At 39.2% G+C, this 17,543-nt stretch overlaps 1 protein-coding gene across 1 annotated transcript in view; it reads left to right on the top strand.

The window, feature by feature from the left end:
* LOC126336497 (cytoplasmic phosphatidylinositol transfer protein 1) overlaps nucleotides 1–17,543 on the top strand; it is a 93,614-nt gene that overhangs the window by 61,605 nt on the left and 14,466 nt on the right. The gene's annotated exons all lie outside the window — the stretch shown is intronic.

Raw genomic sequence — 17,543 nt, 5'->3', positions numbered from 1 at the left:
CATGGTGCAGATAGCCAACTTGCAGGGGTCAGCACGTAGATGACATTTTGGATGTAAACAATGTGGCCTATTGTGTGCAGACACTCTAATTTGCTATTTTGTAGTGTGGCTACTGCCAGGCAGTGCAGTACAGACTAAGGCATTAGCACAATCAGATCCAGTCTTAGAAGGCATAACACAAAGTGCAGAAGCAGAGGTGTTTATTGCTGAAGCCAAAATGTTTTTGCAGATTGACAGGTGTTGGAAGTTGATGAGTCACGCTAGCAGGACACAGCTAAATCGAAGGCTATTCAGGCTTTAATGAGCACACCACAAAGTTGGTCAGTCAAGCATTGTGACATAGGGTAATACAGCATCCTGAAACTGGCCAGCTACTCAGTTGCTGCCACTTGAGTCCCCCCACTAAGTTCACTGCAGGCACAGAGCACCGTCCTTCCCCTGCAAAGGACTCACCACTACAGGTATAGCATTCTGGCCCAGATTTTTGGTCTTCACACAAAAGGAGGTAACGCCACTATTTCTGTGTAACTTGTGAAGCCTGACACATGCTGGAACATTTAGTAGCTACATGCAGAAAATGCTGCTCGCGCCGTGGAGTAATGTTCCTGTGTTAGCAATCAATTACACCAGCTCATCAGCAGTCCTGCAGCCTCACCATATTGTGGAAGACTTGGAGATAGCTGGGTGTGGCATGAGGTTTCAATTGAACACAAGGGCCTCAACCAGTCTGATCGAGAACAGCTACTAGTTGAGGCCAAAACACAAATATGTGGGCACACCTCACACATTTGGTTGCAAATTTGAAGTTGGCGGAATATATTCTCGATCTTGATGCTCTCACAATTATTGAATTTGAAGTAGCAACAAAGTTAACCTTGTCTCTCGTGTAACGCTATTTTAAAATTTTGAGGCATTGCTACAGTCATTTGAGAAACTTCTTTTGTAAGGATCAGGGTTGAGCCACCAATTTTGAGGCCCACATTACACTGAAATCATCGGTAGCTTCTAAGTTCTGTTGAGTCCACCCCATGCCATGAGATAAACTGTAGGTATAACTCAACAGATGGCAAAATCTTGGGCTGTTGTCACTGGTTTCATTCTGATAGTGGGCCACCCCAATGGTCATGATCCAGAAACCCAATGGCAATGTTCAGTTTTGCGGCAGTTTTAAACACACAGTTAGTGCACAAAGGAAGTATATGTTTATCCCACACCACATTCGGGGAAGTTGTTGGCTAAGTTGGCTAATCGTCAATATTTTTTTCAAAATTGACCTCAGGCACTCATTCTTGCAATTGCCATTGGATGCTGAGTCTTGGTGCATTTTAGTATTAAATACTCTTTTTGGGATGTACCAACTTAACCATTTACCATTTGGTGTAGCTTCATCTCTATGAATATTTCAGTGTTTCCCAAGTGACTTGTCAAAGACATTCTATGCTGGTCACTTCTTTGGATGGCATTTGGTTTTTTGGCTCCACAAGAGAACAGCATTTTCCATATTTGTAGCCGGTTTTTCAGCAACTGTTAGACAACAGGCTGTGTTGTGAACTTTTTAGAAATGTTGTAGTTGTTTTGCTCCAGCAGTGCCGTACTTAGGGCATGTGTTAAGTAAGGATGGCATACTTCCAATGGAAGAATATGTTGCAGTGATGGACAAAGTACCAGATTGTAAGAATATTAGGGAACTGCAGTCCTATTGAGGGAAGATAAATTATTATGTGAAATTCATTCCAAGAGCTGCTCACTTTTGTCATCCATTGAATCAGCTTTGTAAGAAGGGAGTGAAGTTTGAGGGTTCGGAGGCTTGTCAGCTGGTGTTTCAGTAATTGAAGCAGCATGTTCCAGTCCTTGTTTGGCCTAGTTCAGTATCAGAATAGGTCTTCAACTCTGGCCACAGGTGTGTCCCAGTATGGCACTGGTGCCACTTTCTCTTACAGAAATCCTGATGGCTCTGAGCAGCCTATTTTGTTCATGTCCAAGGCTTTTCCAGCAGCACAGAGAAATTATTCCTATATCAAGAAATAGGCACATGTGCTCAAAAACAGCATAAAAAAGTTCCATGTATTCTTCTGTGACATTTAAGTTCCACCTCGTTGCACACCATAAAGCCACTCACCTTCCTTTTTGGCCCCAAGTCCAAGCTGCTGGACGGAAGAGCACAGCATTTACAGCATTGGGTCTTGTTTCTCAGTAACCATTCTTATGACTCTCACTACCGTCTCACCTCCCAGCACGAGACTGCAGACACTTTGTCATGCTTACCAATCGATCTCGATGTCTACTTCGAGAAGTAGGAGGCAGGCTGTCTTGCACTGGCTCAAAACCTGCAGGATACTGTCTTTGCACTGACTGCATGGGAAGTCGCTGCAGCTACGAGTGAGGAGCCTCTCCTGCACAGCATCATTACAGTGGTCCAGCAGGTATGACCAGAATGTTTTCCCAAAGCATCAGATCCATTGCCTTTGACATATTTCAAACTTTATGATAGGTTCAATGCTGTAAAGGGTGTTCTACTGCTAGCTACAGATCAGAATTGTTATTCCACCCAACTGAGTGAGGTGGCGCATTCATTAGCACACTAGATTCGCATTTGGGAGGACAACTGTTCAAACCCACTGCCGACCATCCTGTTTTAGGTTTTCTGTGAATTCCCCAAATCATTCAGGTGAATGCTGGGATAGTTACTTTGAAAGGGCACAGCTGATTTCCTTTCCCATCTCCTTCTGTAATCTGAGCTTGTGCTCTGTCTCTAATGACCTCTTTGTTGATTGGACATTAAAAACTAATCTCCTACTTCTCCTTCATTATGTCACCACTGCTGTGACTACACATTCTGCAAATTTTACATGCCTCCCATTGAGGAATGTCCCACATAAAAGTGCATACCTGGTGACATCTCCATTGGCCAGCAATTGATTCTGCCATAAAACATGTGGTGTGTGTCTGTTTAGTGGATGCCCACAACCAGGTGCCTCCACCACAAAAATTTTCTCCATAGCTCATGGCAGAGCACCCGTGGATCAGCTGCATTTGGACTTTGTTGGTCCCTTGATGGGGGCCAAGTGGCTGTTGGTGATAAACAACTTGTCTAATTTCTCTTATGTTGCTCAGTTTTCCTCCATGATATCACACACTAAGATTTGGTCTTAGTTGCTATTTTCTCTTTTGGGGGTGTGCTGTCCACCTTAGTCTTCAACAATGGTCGTCAGTTCCTGGCTGAGGATTTTTGAAACATTCTGCTGCCAGATTGAAATTCAGCACCTGACAACTGAGGTGTTCTATCTTGCTCCAAGTGAAGAGATCAAGTGTTTGGTCAAAGACATTAAAGTCACAAAGAAAACAGTACCTCAAGAGGATGCTCTTATCAGTTTATTCGGATCTTACTGGGCAACTCCAATCAGCAGGCGCAGTCCGGCAGGAGTGCTGCATGACCATCAGTCATGCAATCTTCTTGACCTGTTGTGCCCAGTGCCATAACCTCTTACACATGGGCCATTCCAAGGTATGGGCAAAATTCCACAGTCCAGGCATGCTTATTTGTGCAGTCACCTGGATAGACGCAAGGCATTGTGATGGGGCATAAGGGGCAGCAAAGTTGTATAATAATTGCGGTTGGTTGGCAGTGCCCGACACACCATGTGAACCAGCTATGCTTTCATCAAAATGAGCAGCATGTCCATATCTCAGGCAAACAGGAGCCCTTGCCATGGGCAGGAAGGGTCAACCAACCCTTGCTGACACCACTGAGCTACACCCACAGACATTCCCATTGCCTTTATGTTGCTTGCCTTATGACTTGTGCCCTCAACTGGAGAAAATTGCCACATAGGCAACCTGCATTCCAGGGGGGTCTGATGGAAGTGGAGAACCTCCCTCCATCTTCAACACAGCTAGGATTAAGTGCCTGCCCTCCTTCTAGACATCTCTTGACCACCTCTGGTGGTGGAGCATCAGACAATCACCACCACCAATGTCATCTCTGATGTCCTGCTGGAATACTCCTAGCAGAACCCCAGGCAGATATCCCTGTTGCCTATGGTGAGACCAGGGCATTTTCAGCCCTGTGTGTCTCTTAAAGGAGCAAGGGATTTGGTATCATCCTCGGATTCCTGTGTATTAGATGATGAGTTGTTTGTGATGGAGAGACGAAGGGATTTGCAACTCCATCATAAGCAGCGGGAGTGTCACTTTCATTGCTTCAGATGCATAACTTCCCTGGCATGAGCTTGTGGACTGTGTGAGCTTGTGGACTGAGAGATCAGCCTCAAGCTAGCTCTAGACCATACTCTTGTTTACTTTAGCCAACACTCACTCGCATTTGCTATATGAACACTTCCCACTGTTGGCACTCTGATTTCTGTGTTGGTCCCTCATTGTACTTTTGGGCTATGCTCACCAGTTAGGCTGACTGCGGGTTTTTTTACAGGCGCCACGTCATGATACATTGAGCTCATTACAAGTATTTTTTGTGAATGCTATCCTTTCACTCTTACCAATGAACCACAGAACTTACCATGGCGGGGTGGCCTGCCTGCCTCAATGATACAGACAACCATACTGTAGAAAAAAACATGTTGGAGGGATATCTGTTGAGCCCAGACGAATTTGTGGTTCGTGAAGAGGGACAGTATCCTTTTCAATAGTTACAGGGGCAGCAGTCTGGATGATTGGCTGAACTGACCTTTTAACATCAAACAACCTGGCCATGCTGTGCTGATATTGCAAGCAGCTGAGAACAAGGGGAAACTACAACCAATATGACAACATTACTGTAAGGTTAAATGATGGAAGCATTATCTTGGTAAAATATTCTAGAGGTAAAATAGTCAACCATTCTGATCTCCGAGTGGAGACTACTCAGAAGGATGTTGTCATCATGGGAAACAAAACTGGTATTCTGTGGGTCAGAATATAGAATGTTAGATCCTTTAGTTGAGCAGATAGGTTAGAAAATTTAAAAAGGGACATGGATAGGGAAGTTCAGTGGTAGGAGAAACAATACCTCCGGATAGGCAAATGCAGGGTTACATATGCACAATAAAATATTGGTAATGCAGGGATAGTTCTAATAATGAATAAGAAAATGCAGCGAAGCTGTTATGAACAGCATAGTGAGATCATTATCATAGCCAAAATAGGTACAAAGCTAACACCCACCACAGTAGTAAAAGTTGTCTCTACAGATGATGTAAAAATTGAAAGAATGCATAATGATATAAAAGAAATTTCTCATAGTTAAGGGAGAGAAAATTTGTGATGGGGGGGCTAGAATTCAACAGTAGGAAAAGAAGTGGAGTAAAAATTTTCGATGATTGTGGAATAGAGGAAAGAAATGAAAGATGAAACCACTAGAAAAGATTGCACAGAGCATAGTTTAATCAATGTTTATGTTTGGTTAAAAAAATGAAAGGAGATTGTATACATGGAAGAGAACTGGAGGAACTGGAAGATGTCGGATTGATTATATAAATCTATGACAGGCATTGGAATCATATTGTAGACAGTAAGACATTTCCAAGGGCAGAAAGGCACTCTGATCACAATTCATTAGTTATGAACTCTGAATTAAAACTGAAGAAATTGCAAAAAGGTTGGAAACTATGGAGATAGGACCTAGATACGTTGAAAGAACCGGATGTTATTGAGATTTCAGAAGGAAACTCAGATGGTGACTGACTGAAACAGGAAAGAAAAACAGTAGAAGATGAACAGGTAGCTATGAGAGATGAAATGGTGGAGGCAGTGGAGGTTCAAATAAGTAAAAAGAGAGAGCCTGTTAGAAATCCTTGAATATCACAGGAGGTAATAAATGTAATTGATGAAAGGACAAAATATAAAAATGCAGCAAATGCAACAGGCAAAAGGGAATACACACACACATCGAGAGAGAGAGAGAGAGAGAGAGAGAGAGAGAGAGAGAGAGAGAGAGAGAGAGAGAGAGAGATTGACAGAAAGTGCAAAACGGCTTAGCAGGAATAGCGAGAGAACAAATGTAACACTACAGCAGCATATATAACTAGGGAAAATAATAGATACTGCTTATAGAAAAATTGAAGAAGCATATGGAGGAAATAGAAGCAGCTGTTTGAATATCAAGAGCTCAGAAGGAAAACAGTACTAAGCAAATAAGGGAAAGGTTGAAGGAGTATACAGGGTGAACAGAAATAAACCCGACAAACTACTGAGATAGATTCCTGACTGGAAATGGAGGAAAATGGTTCCTGTTAACATGTGTTCGGAAATGTATCATTGCCACAATAGAGGGCACTGACAAATGAATGTTCTCTGATCATGTGCCGCATGTTCCTTGTGTGTTACAGGCTGTGTGATTGATGCAGCGTACTGTAAGCAGCAGAATAGTTCGGTATTCATATTGGGAACTAACCGAGATAGTGTTTGTGTACAACCAAGCAGATGGAAATGGTTGAGAGACAGCATGGCTATACCAGAACAAATACTCTCACAGGCACCAGTCACATCATACAGCATTTCAAACGAGTTTTGGGAGTTTGTGTGACCACAACAGTTTCCATCTTCTTGGCCATTCATAGACATGATCTCCGCTTGTTCCTGACTTGAATACCGAACCACTCTGCTGCTTGCAGTATGTTGTCAATTGCACAGCCTGCAACAGAAAAGAAACACACAGCTCATGATCAGAGGAACTGTCATTCGTCAGCACCACCTTGTATATCAATGATACATTTCGAGACGCATGTTCATAGGACTTTTTCCCTCCATTCCCAGCCAAGAATCCGTCCCTGCAGCTTGTCAGTTGTATCACTGTTCTCCATGTATCGAGGGACTGTATGAGTGAAAGGTAGTTGAAGATGTCATGGAAGACACGATGCTGCGAGATGAATTTGACAGAGCACTGGAAGACCTAAGTGGAAACAAGGGCCTTACAGTTGATGACGTACCATCGAAACTACTGATATCTTGGGGACAGCCATGACAAAAATAGTCCACCTGATGTGTGAGATGTATGAGACTGGTGAAATACCCCAGAACTTCAAGAAGAATGTAATAATTCCAATTGCAAAGAAAGCAGTGCTGACAAGTGTGAATACTATTGAACTATCAGTTTAATAAGTCATGGTTGTAAAATACTGACACAATTTATTTAAGAAGAGTGAAGAAACTGGTAGAGCCAACATTCGGGAAAATCAGTTTGGATTCTAGAGAAGTGTAGGGAAATGCAAGGCAATACTGACCCTATAACTTCTCTTACAAGATTGGTTTAAGGTAAGGCAAATCTATGTTTACAGCATTTGCAGACTTAGAGACAGTTTTCGACTATATTGACTGGAATACACTTTTGAAATTATGAAAGTAGCAGGGGTAAAATATAGGTGTGAAAGGTTACTTACAAATTGTCCAGGAACCAGACAGCAGTTGCAAGAGTTGAGGGGCTTGTAAGGGAAGCACTGGTTGAAAAGGGAACGAGACATGATTGTAGTTTATGCTGTTATTCAGTCTGTCCATTGAGCAAGCAGTAACGGATAACAAAGAAAAATTTGGAGAAGGAATGAAAACTAAGAGAGAAGAAATAAAAAATTTGAGGTTTTCTGATGAAATGGTAATTCTGTCAGACAGAGCAAACAATTTGGGAGAGCAATTGAATTGAATGGATGGTGTCTTGAAAGAGGATATAAGATGAATATCAACAAGGATCCAGAATGAGATTCTCACTCTACAGCGGAGAGTGGTCTGATACGAAACTTCCTGGCAGATTAAAACTGTGTGCCGGACCAAAACTCGAACTCAGGACTTCTGCCTTTCACGGGCAAGTGCTCTACCATCTGAGCTATCCAAGCACGACTCACGCCCCGTCCTCACAGCTTGGAAAGTAGGAGACGAGGTACTGACAGAAGTAAAGCTATGAGGACGGGGCACGAGTCGTGCTTGGGTAGCTCAAATGGTAGAGCACTTGCCCATTAAAGGCAAAGGTCCCGAGTTCGAGTCTCAGTCCGGCACAGAGTTTTAATCTGCCAGGAAGTTTCATCAACAAGGATAACCAAATTTAGTCACATTAAAACAGATGTTGCTGAGGAAATTAGATTAGGAAATGAAACACTAAAATTGATAGATTAATTTTGCTATTAGTGCTGTAAAATAACTGTCAGTGGTTGAAGTCGAGAGGATATAAAAGGTAAACTGGCAAGGGCAAGAAAAGTGTTTGTGAAGAAGAGAAATTTGTTAACATCAGATATATATTTAACTATGAGGAAGTCTTTTCTGAAGGTATTTGTCTGCATTGCAGCCACACGTGAAAGGGGCAATAAACAGTTCAGACAAGAAGAGAATAAATCCTGTTTAAATGAGGTGCCACTGAACAGTGCTGAAGATTCGACGGCTTGGTCATGTATCTGATGAGGAGGTCCAGAATAGAATTAGGGAGATAAGAAATTTGCCGCACAGATTGGCTAAAAGAAGGGTTCAGTTGATAGAATACAATCACAGACATCAAAGAATCATCAGTTTAGTATTGGAGGAAGTGTAAGTGGTAAATATTGTGGAGGGAGACCAAGAGTTGAACACAGTAAGCAGATTAAAGTGGATGTAGGTTGCAGTAGTTGTTCAGAGATGAAGAGACTTGCGCAGAATAGAGTAGCTTGGAGAGCTGCAACAAACCGGTCTTTGGAATGAAGACCACATTAATAATATCCTTTTGCTAAGTAAGATACTCTGTGTGTGTGTGTGTGTGTGTGTGTGTGTGTGTGTGTGTGTGTGTGTGTACACGCACACACAGAGATTTTTTTTAAATGTTGCACTGCTGAATTTTTAATGAAATTTTTATGCTCGCTAATTTTTCAGCTATGTGTAGGCCATCTTCAACACAAAATTGTCATACGGTGTGAGTTCCTACATCAGCCATATTTTTAATAGTGACTTGATGTGTAAGTCAGCTTCTATGTGTATGATTTTATCTTCAGATTTTCTTCACAAATTTGGATCTTTGCTGTAATGTTTAGATTAGATTAGTTTTTCATTCCATAGATCTGTGCTGAGGAGATCCTTGTGGATGTGGAACATGTCATTTTTTTTTAAGCTGAAATAACAATACTAGTAGTATGAGTATATACAATACATCATTTTTTAAGCTGATTTAACAATACTAATGGTATGAGTATATGCAATACATCATTTGTTTCTATTAAAAAGTTCGTCTATGGAGTAGAAGGAGTTGGCCACTAGTAAGACTTTGACTCCTTTTAAACTGATCTTTATTTGTAACTAAATTTTTTGTGTGTGCTGGCAAATTATTGAAGATAAAGTGTTCCTGAGTAGTGGACCCCTTTTTGAACTAAAGTAAGTGCTTTTAAGTCCTTGTGCAGATCATTTTTGTTCCTGGTATTGTATGTATGAACTGAGCTGTTTGTTGGAAAAAGAGAGAGATTATTTAGGACAAATTTCATTAAGGAGTAAATATACTGAGAGGCACTAGCTAGTATACCCAGTTCTTTGAAGAGGTTTCTACAGGACGTCCGTGAATTTACTCCACAAATAATACGTATCACACGCTTTTAGACTCTGAAAGCTTTCAGTTGAATTGTAGAGTTATCCCAAAATATTATACCATATGACATTATGGAATGAAAGTAGGCAAAGTATGCAAGCTTTTTCATTTTTATGTCGGCGATGTCTGCTAACACTCGAATTGCAAATTGTTGAGGCGTTTCTGCAGTTCTGTGGTGTGATCCTCCCAACTGAATTTATTATCAAGTTGTAATTCTTTATCAAGTTGTAATCCCAATGTGACACATTATGTATTTTGTATGAATACTAGGTATCCTTGTATGGTGTATATTTGGTTGCCTTATTATCCCATTAGTAGACAGAGTATAGGAAGAAATATGTTCCTTCCGTATGTGTCCTAATTCATCTTACTGTTTTATATCGTGCCCAAAATTCATGTTGGAGGAGAATTTCAGTGCAACTAGTTGTTACATGTGACCTTTCATCTAAATAGCTATCAGCTAAACAAACACGGCTAACAGAGATCCCAGCTTTAGTGGGAATCTATTTGATCATGACTCATACAGCTACTTTCTGGTCCAAAGTTTGTACATCGTTAATTCACTTTGCATGTTCAGAAAGTGAATAGATAAATTGTCTTAAACTCATAGAATTAATAAGCAGTGAAAAGAAGATAAATTGATGTTGCCAACAAGGTAGGCAAAGGAATGTGCATGCAAAATATTGGTGTTCAGAAAGAAATTTGTGTGATACTGAAGTCAGAAGAAAACTGTGCTGAGGAAAATGAATTTAGTATTTACTGCAGAGGAGAAGGAGAAGCAAAATGATTAGAGTAGTAATTTCATTGACAATATGTGTAAATACACTTTTATACTTCACCTGAAATAACTTACAAGGAGTGGTCCCCAGTGGTGGGATCGACTTTTTGAAATCAGATATATGGTGAAGTAGGTTAAGATCCCAGGTATCACACCGTGCAGCCATTCTCTCTCACCGGCCCTTGTTTGCGAGTGATTGATGAAAAAAGTTTTCAGAATTTTGCGTGATTCTCAGTAACATTGGAAAATTCATGTTACATAGACTTGTTGCGTGGTGTAGTGGATAGGGTAATAGTTTAACATGCAGGAGTTTGTGGATTTGAACCTTGTCAGGTGCAGTAAACTTCTGTATTTTAAAATTTTTATTGAAATGGCATTGATCATTATTTTTATTTAGTTAATTGGTTTAAAAGTAATATTTTTTATTTAACAGTTCATTTATACAGTTTTTCATGGGATTTTTATGTCACTTTTCAATTCTTTCACCTCTGGCAACATTTGTTAATGAGAAAAATGTAGAGTTACTACTCCTTTCATCGAGCATAACTAACACATCCTACACATACTGATGTAGCATATGCCACATTTTGCCAACTATACCAAACTCTAGCCTGGTAAAAAAGTGCTCAGAAAAATTATTCTTTTTGTGAAATCATTTTTGAAGTTGTTTGAGCAAACAAATGTCAGCGGAGTATACAGTACTATATTTTTATGGCAAAAAAATAACTGCCGAGATTCAGACAACCAATGGTTTATTTGGATGAGGCATTTATTCACTCTCACTCCACTGTGCCAGAATACTTACGAAGTGACGTTTGGTATTATGATACAAGTAGTTGAATATTTTGAGTGTGTAGCAAGTAGTAATAATTTTATGCCAGTGTGATAACATGATTAGCATATGATATGATGACATAATTGTGAACAAGTAAATAAATAAATATCATACAAAGTGCCAGTTAACATTTAAGGGTTGTGAAGTAGTTAGCATGTGACAGCTCTCCATGTGTAAAAATGCCAAGCATTAGTGATTGTTACTGTTTTTGTTTCTCTCAGAAAGTGGCTTTGTTGAGTAATACTTTGTTCTTAGTCATTATTTGTGATAAATGTTGTGATGTGAAACATTTCTTCTGTAGACTGTTATTCTTAGTCATTATACAGGGTGTTTATAAATGAATATTGGGGTTTTAATGTTTTATAATATTTATCATATTAAACTATGAAAGAGCAATTCTGCTGTGAATGTGTATATGTGCAGCACTTGGGTTTTCCCTGTAGTGTAATTGACATTTGTAAGCGACCTGAACGGCTGATCTCTTGCTGCTGTGGATGAGTTACTTCCATATCTCGGTGAATAAAAGTGTTTTGAATATTTATCATACAACATATGTGCCTCTATGCATGCTGTCATTTGCAAAAAACTTAATTTTGATATCTTGAACTTTTTATGAAATATGACTATTGTTGTGGCCACATAATTCCCGATTCACAGGGACACAAAACACGGACAGCTCATCAATAGAAGTGAAACGATTAAAACATATTATTGCCGTCAGTCAGATATTTTATTTCCATCAAGTTGTACGTCATTTTATTGCTGCTTACTTATTGTGGTGGAGATAATATCAGTGTAAGAAATGCTCACTATGAAATTGTGTTTCTTGTTTATCTATATGTTTGCTGCCTAATGATTTTTAGTATATATGTATCATGGTTTTCATGTAATAGAGGCATTTTTCCTTTTCTAGAACATGCAACTGTTCCTTATTCATCCATCTCCATAAAGTATCGCTAACCTAACTAGAGAGTCATGTTGTTGAATTGTGTCATGCATCGTTTGTTGCAATAACTGAGAAGCTGAAATCTCAGTAACTATTAAGAATACACAAGCTGATATTTGAATACAAGTTGCAGAGAAGTTAATATGTTTTACTAGTGTGTTTCTGTGGCTAATGGGTAAGTGTCAGACAACAACATGATTGGATCTGCAGTTGGTTCTTGAACTTTTTTTGCCATTGTTGCCTCCTTCACTCTTAGCACTAATTGGTTTATACCAAGGTGGATAATGGTTTCAAATGCACATAAAACCTTAGGTCGTCTTATAACTTGCTGGGAAAATCATTTCATAGGTTGGTGGAAGCTAAGATCACACAATGCTCAGTAAAACATTGTAGTGTTCAATCTAATCTTTAGCTTGGGGACCGGTTTACTTTTTTGTTACAATTTTTTGCACATGTCATTTTCTTCAGAGTTTTGTAGGTCTTCTTCCTCATCCATGATTAGACAGTAGTAATGGTTATTATTAATATTGTAATTTCATAAGTGGATGACGTACCTGCTACAAGAATCACGCAAGTGCATGGCGCATTCACATGGCCAGCATGCACCTGAAGTGTGCGAGTGAGAGCATGAATACACGTCCGAGATATCAGCGGATGTTGCTGAAGATAAGCGATGATGCCTTGCCTAATAACACACAAGTGGGCACTTGCCAACAGCCATGCTGATGTTACATGCTAGTCCACAGCCATACAGATATTATCCACTCGCACTCACGTACACATATGTTGTGAATTTTCGGTGTGTGCATGCACAGTATGCTTGCCTTACTACCAGAATGAGGCAAAACTTATGTAAATGATGAATAATAAATGCAGATAAAAATTATTATTCATGAATAACAAATAAAAATATTTATTCAAAACATTATTCATTTACACAAACAAAAACATTTGTTAATCAGTTAAACGAATTACAAATAGATAAATTTGAATCCAATGACATTTATTGCTCCATTTATTTGTCATTTATTAAAGAAATGTACATTTTGTTTGTTTTTAAATTAGTTTTCAGAACAACTCTTTTTTCAAACATCTCGTCAAATAGGTTGTTTGATTTTTAAAGATTTAACATTGTGAGACACTACAGAAAATATGTTCTAAATCTACCAAGAGGATATCATTGTGTTATATCTCCTGAAATTTTCTTCATTTCCAGGTAATGGTTTAAGACTTTCAAATCACAGCTCCTTCAGCAAAAATTGAGAAATCGTCAATTCTGATGCAGTTTTTGGCAAATAATTCATGATGTTGTCATTAGCTCCAAATCATGTTCAAAACAAACTTCCTTTTTATGTTTTTGTTAACTCTTTTGGTTGTTATATGTCTGTAGTTTGTTGTAAGCAACTCTCGCTAATGGACCATAATACAGGTGAACTATTTGTTTTTAAATGAAGTGTAAGATGTTGCTGCAATAATTGGACTTGGTGTAGAAAGAGAAAAAATTCTTTCAACTGTCTCTTTCAACTGTCTCTTTCCACTTTCTCGATAAAAACAGTTGCCAGTGTGTTGCAATATTGTGAGCACCTCTTTTTTTTTTTTTTTTTTTTTTTTTTTTTTTTTTTTTTTTTTTTTTTTGCTTGGACCTCAGTGTATGCTCTGAATCTTTTCAATCTGAAAAATCTGTGTAACTACATTGATGCGTGTCAGATTGAAAAGCTGTTCCATTTTCTAATGTCCTAGTTAGCACTAAAGACTTTCATATGACTTTGAATGTCCAGCAGCATTCCACAAACATTTTAGGAGACTTTAAAGTTTGTTGTTGATAGTTGTTAGCTCATTTTTTTAACACTACAAACATTAACAAATTGCATATTTATATCAGTGAGACATCTTTAGCTGATAGTACGAGCAACCTTGGTACAATGGAGGAAGATGTTGCATATTAAGAGTTTCTGTTGGCTGCATATCACATTTGTTTACGTGTGTAGAGTACTTTGCTTGTTACTATTGAGGGCGGCAGGAGTACTGGCAAGTGCAGAGGCAGTTAAATTGGACTGTATCAGTAGTTCAATTGCAAAGGCTGTGTTTTTATGTTGCATGTATTACACTGTAAATATTTACTAAGCAGAAACTGCAGCGAGCAAAGGAAACCAACATCAGTTACAGAATTCTGTACGATAAGCAAGAATTAAACAGAGTAAACACAAGTAATTTATCTGTGAAGAGATTTGTTTTTATTTGTGAAGAGCTTTGTTTCATAAGATCTACTTACTTGAATAGTGATGCAGACAGAAATTGATTCAAATGCTGTCCGTATCTGCTTACTGCTAAATCTTGCGCTTCCTTTCTCTTTGTGGTCAGTGCAGTTCACAATGACAGCTGTTGTGTGTCGTATTAGTTTATTTGCTTGACTCAGGAGAGCCAGCCTACAGTGTTGCTGGATTGAATTATTTTTTGTTAATTATAAACTATGTTGGCAATTATAAGTGGTCACACTTCTCAACAAGCTGCAAACTTGATGGGAGCATTATTTCATCAGCTATTCATTCAAACAAATTTACAATTCCTCGTCTAAATCAGTGACCATCAGTAACATTCTTCAACAATTGGCAGGCCCATTAGTGCTGCCATGTTGTGACAAAGCTTATTAGAGTTTGTTTCCTTAGCTGCATGGCCAGGCACACTTAGTGAGTATGCACTACTCACTGAGTGTGCATCTGCATGATGGTGCATAAGGAAACTGTCAGCCACGTACTTTTGCAATGAGTGTGAAGCGATTGATGGGGAATGAATGCCTGTCGTGCAGTTTGGTCATGGAGGTGCAGTACTCTACTTGTTACATCCTGTAATCAGATCTGTAAATTGACTTTGGCTAAGTGTATGTCTATTGGGCTGTGGGGAGGATGCATAATTGGACACTGCTTGCTGTGTGCATAGTGTTCAGTATCCTAAATTTGCCTACAGGGTGTACCAAATGGAGAGCACTTGAGGGAAGTGTGCTGGGTGGGCTTGTGATTAGGTTTGAAGATTTCAAGATTCATGAGCTAGTGCTGGGAAATGTTATCAGTCCATTTGACCCATACTGAGCAGTGTTCACTGTCGTTTATTTTGGCTTCAGCACTTCTATACAAATTGTTCAGTGACAGGCATTTTGATGATTGCTCATGACTGATTTTTGGTATAGATACACCTAGCAGATCAGGCAAAAAGGCAAATCACAGTTTAAAAGTGGTAGGTGTTCCTAAAAAGTCAAAGTACACGATATAGATTCCCGTGGTTGGCAACATGATGTAATGTGCTAATTTTTTGTCGAATCACCTCCAACCCCTCCATACTGCTGTGCTTGAGCAGGCGTGAGACACGGGCCAGTATCTCCTAGGGTGCAAGTCATATGTAGCAACAGCAACTAATATGCAAATTGTTGTTGTTGTTGTCTTCAGTCCTGAGACTGGTTTGATGCAGCTCTCCATGCTACTCTATCCTGTGCAAGCTTCTTCATCTCCCAGTACCTACTGCAATCTACATCCTTCTGAATCTGCTTAGTGTATTCATCTCTTGGTCTTCCTCTACGATTTTTACCCTCCACGCTGCCCTCCAATACTAAATTGGTGATCCCTTGATGCCTCAGAACATGTCCTACCAACCCATCCCTTCTTCTGGTCAAGTTGTGCCACAAACTTCTCTTCTCCCCAATCCTATTCAATACTTCCTCATTAGTTATGTGATCTACCCATCTAATCTTCAGCTTTCTTCTGTAGCACCACATTTCGAAAGCTTCTATTCTCTTCTTGTCCAAACTATTTATCGTCCATGTTTCACTTCCATACATGGCTACACTCCATACAAATACTTTCAGAAACGACTTCCTGACACTTAAATCTATACTCGATGTTAACCAATTTCTCTTCTTCAGAAACGCTTTCCTTGCCATTGCCAGTCTACATTTTATATCCTCTCTACTTCGGTCATCATCAGTTATTTTGCTCCCCAAATAACAAAACTCCTTTACTACTTTAAGTGTCTCATTTCCTAATCTAATTCCCTCAGCATCATCCCTTAATTCGACTACATTATCCACATTTTGCTTTTGTTGATGTTCATCTTATATCCTCCTTTCAAGACACTGTCCATTCCGTTCAACTGCTCTTCCAAGTTCTTTGCTGTCTCTGATGGAATTACAATGTCATCGGCGAACCTCAAAGTTTTTATTTCTTCTCCATGGATTTTAATACCTACTCCGAATTTTTCTTTTGTTTCCTTTACTGCTTGCTCAATATACAGATTGAATAACATCGGGGAGAGGCTACAACCCTGCCTCACTCCCTTCCCAACCACTGCTTCCCTTTCATGTCCCTCGACTCTTATGACTGCCATCTGGTTTCTGTACAAATTGTAAATAGCCTTTCGCTCCCTGTATTTTACCCCTGCCACCTTTAGAATTTGAAAGAGAGTATTCCAGTCAACATTGTCAAAAGCTTTCTCTAGGTCTACAAATGCTAGAAACGTAGGTTTGCCTTTCCTTAATCTTTCTTCTAAGATAAGTCGTAAGGTCAGTATTGCCTCACGTGTTCCAGTATTTCTACGGAATCCAAACTGATCTTCCCCGAGGTCGGATTCTACTAGTTTTTCCATTCGTCTGTAAAGAATTCGAGTTAGTATTTCGCAGCTGTGGCTTATTAAACTGATAGTTCGGTAATTTTCACATCTGTCTACACCTGATTTCTTTGGGATTGGAATATGCAAATAAAAGAACTTAATCACTACTCAGTCCAAATTTTCAGACTTCGCTCATCCCGCAATCTACTGACATCTATTTGTACTATCTCTATGACAGGCCTTGCCACTCCAATTTGTTATTGTCTCAACAATGACAGACAGTTTAATATGATTTATTTTGTTTGTTAAACATTTCATTCTGTGTTGGTTTTCCTTTTTGTTTTTTCATGTCACCGTCGTGTTGTAAAGTTGATTAAAATCCGATAATGTTTTTACCCGGTATTCTAATACGTGACCAGCAACTGAATTTCTCATTTGCAACCCACATAATAAATCATTACAGTCTCTGATAATCAAATAAGTTATTGATCTGGGTTCAGGATGTAGTAAAATTTTGTAAGACATTTTCATTTTTGAGTATTATCTTTACTTAGAAAGCAGCAGTAATGTTTGTACACAGAATCCATACATGTTTGAGAACATTTACTGCAGAACTGTTTCAAATAAAGTGAGAGTTTGTTAAATGAAGGAATTTAGTGCTATTTTCTTTTGTGTTTCGCAGAATGGTGCAATTTTAAATGAGCAATAGACTGTTGTACCAGCTAGTTCATAGTTTCTCGCATATCCCTTGCACTAGCGCCACACAAGTCAAAAGTCACATGGTTTTTCAAGCTATGCCAACATTGTATTGAGTGCTTTGGCGTATCGGGAAGTCTTGAGCCTGTTTTATTGTGAGTAGCATTTG

This window comes from Schistocerca gregaria, chromosome 1 (genome assembly GCF_023897955.1).
Source record: "Schistocerca gregaria isolate iqSchGreg1 chromosome 1, iqSchGreg1.2, whole genome shotgun sequence".
Lineage (NCBI taxonomy): Eukaryota > Metazoa > Arthropoda > Insecta > Orthoptera > Acrididae > Schistocerca > Schistocerca gregaria.
The sequence above is the reverse complement of the archived record's forward strand: the minus strand, read 5'-3'. Positions and strand labels throughout refer to the sequence as shown.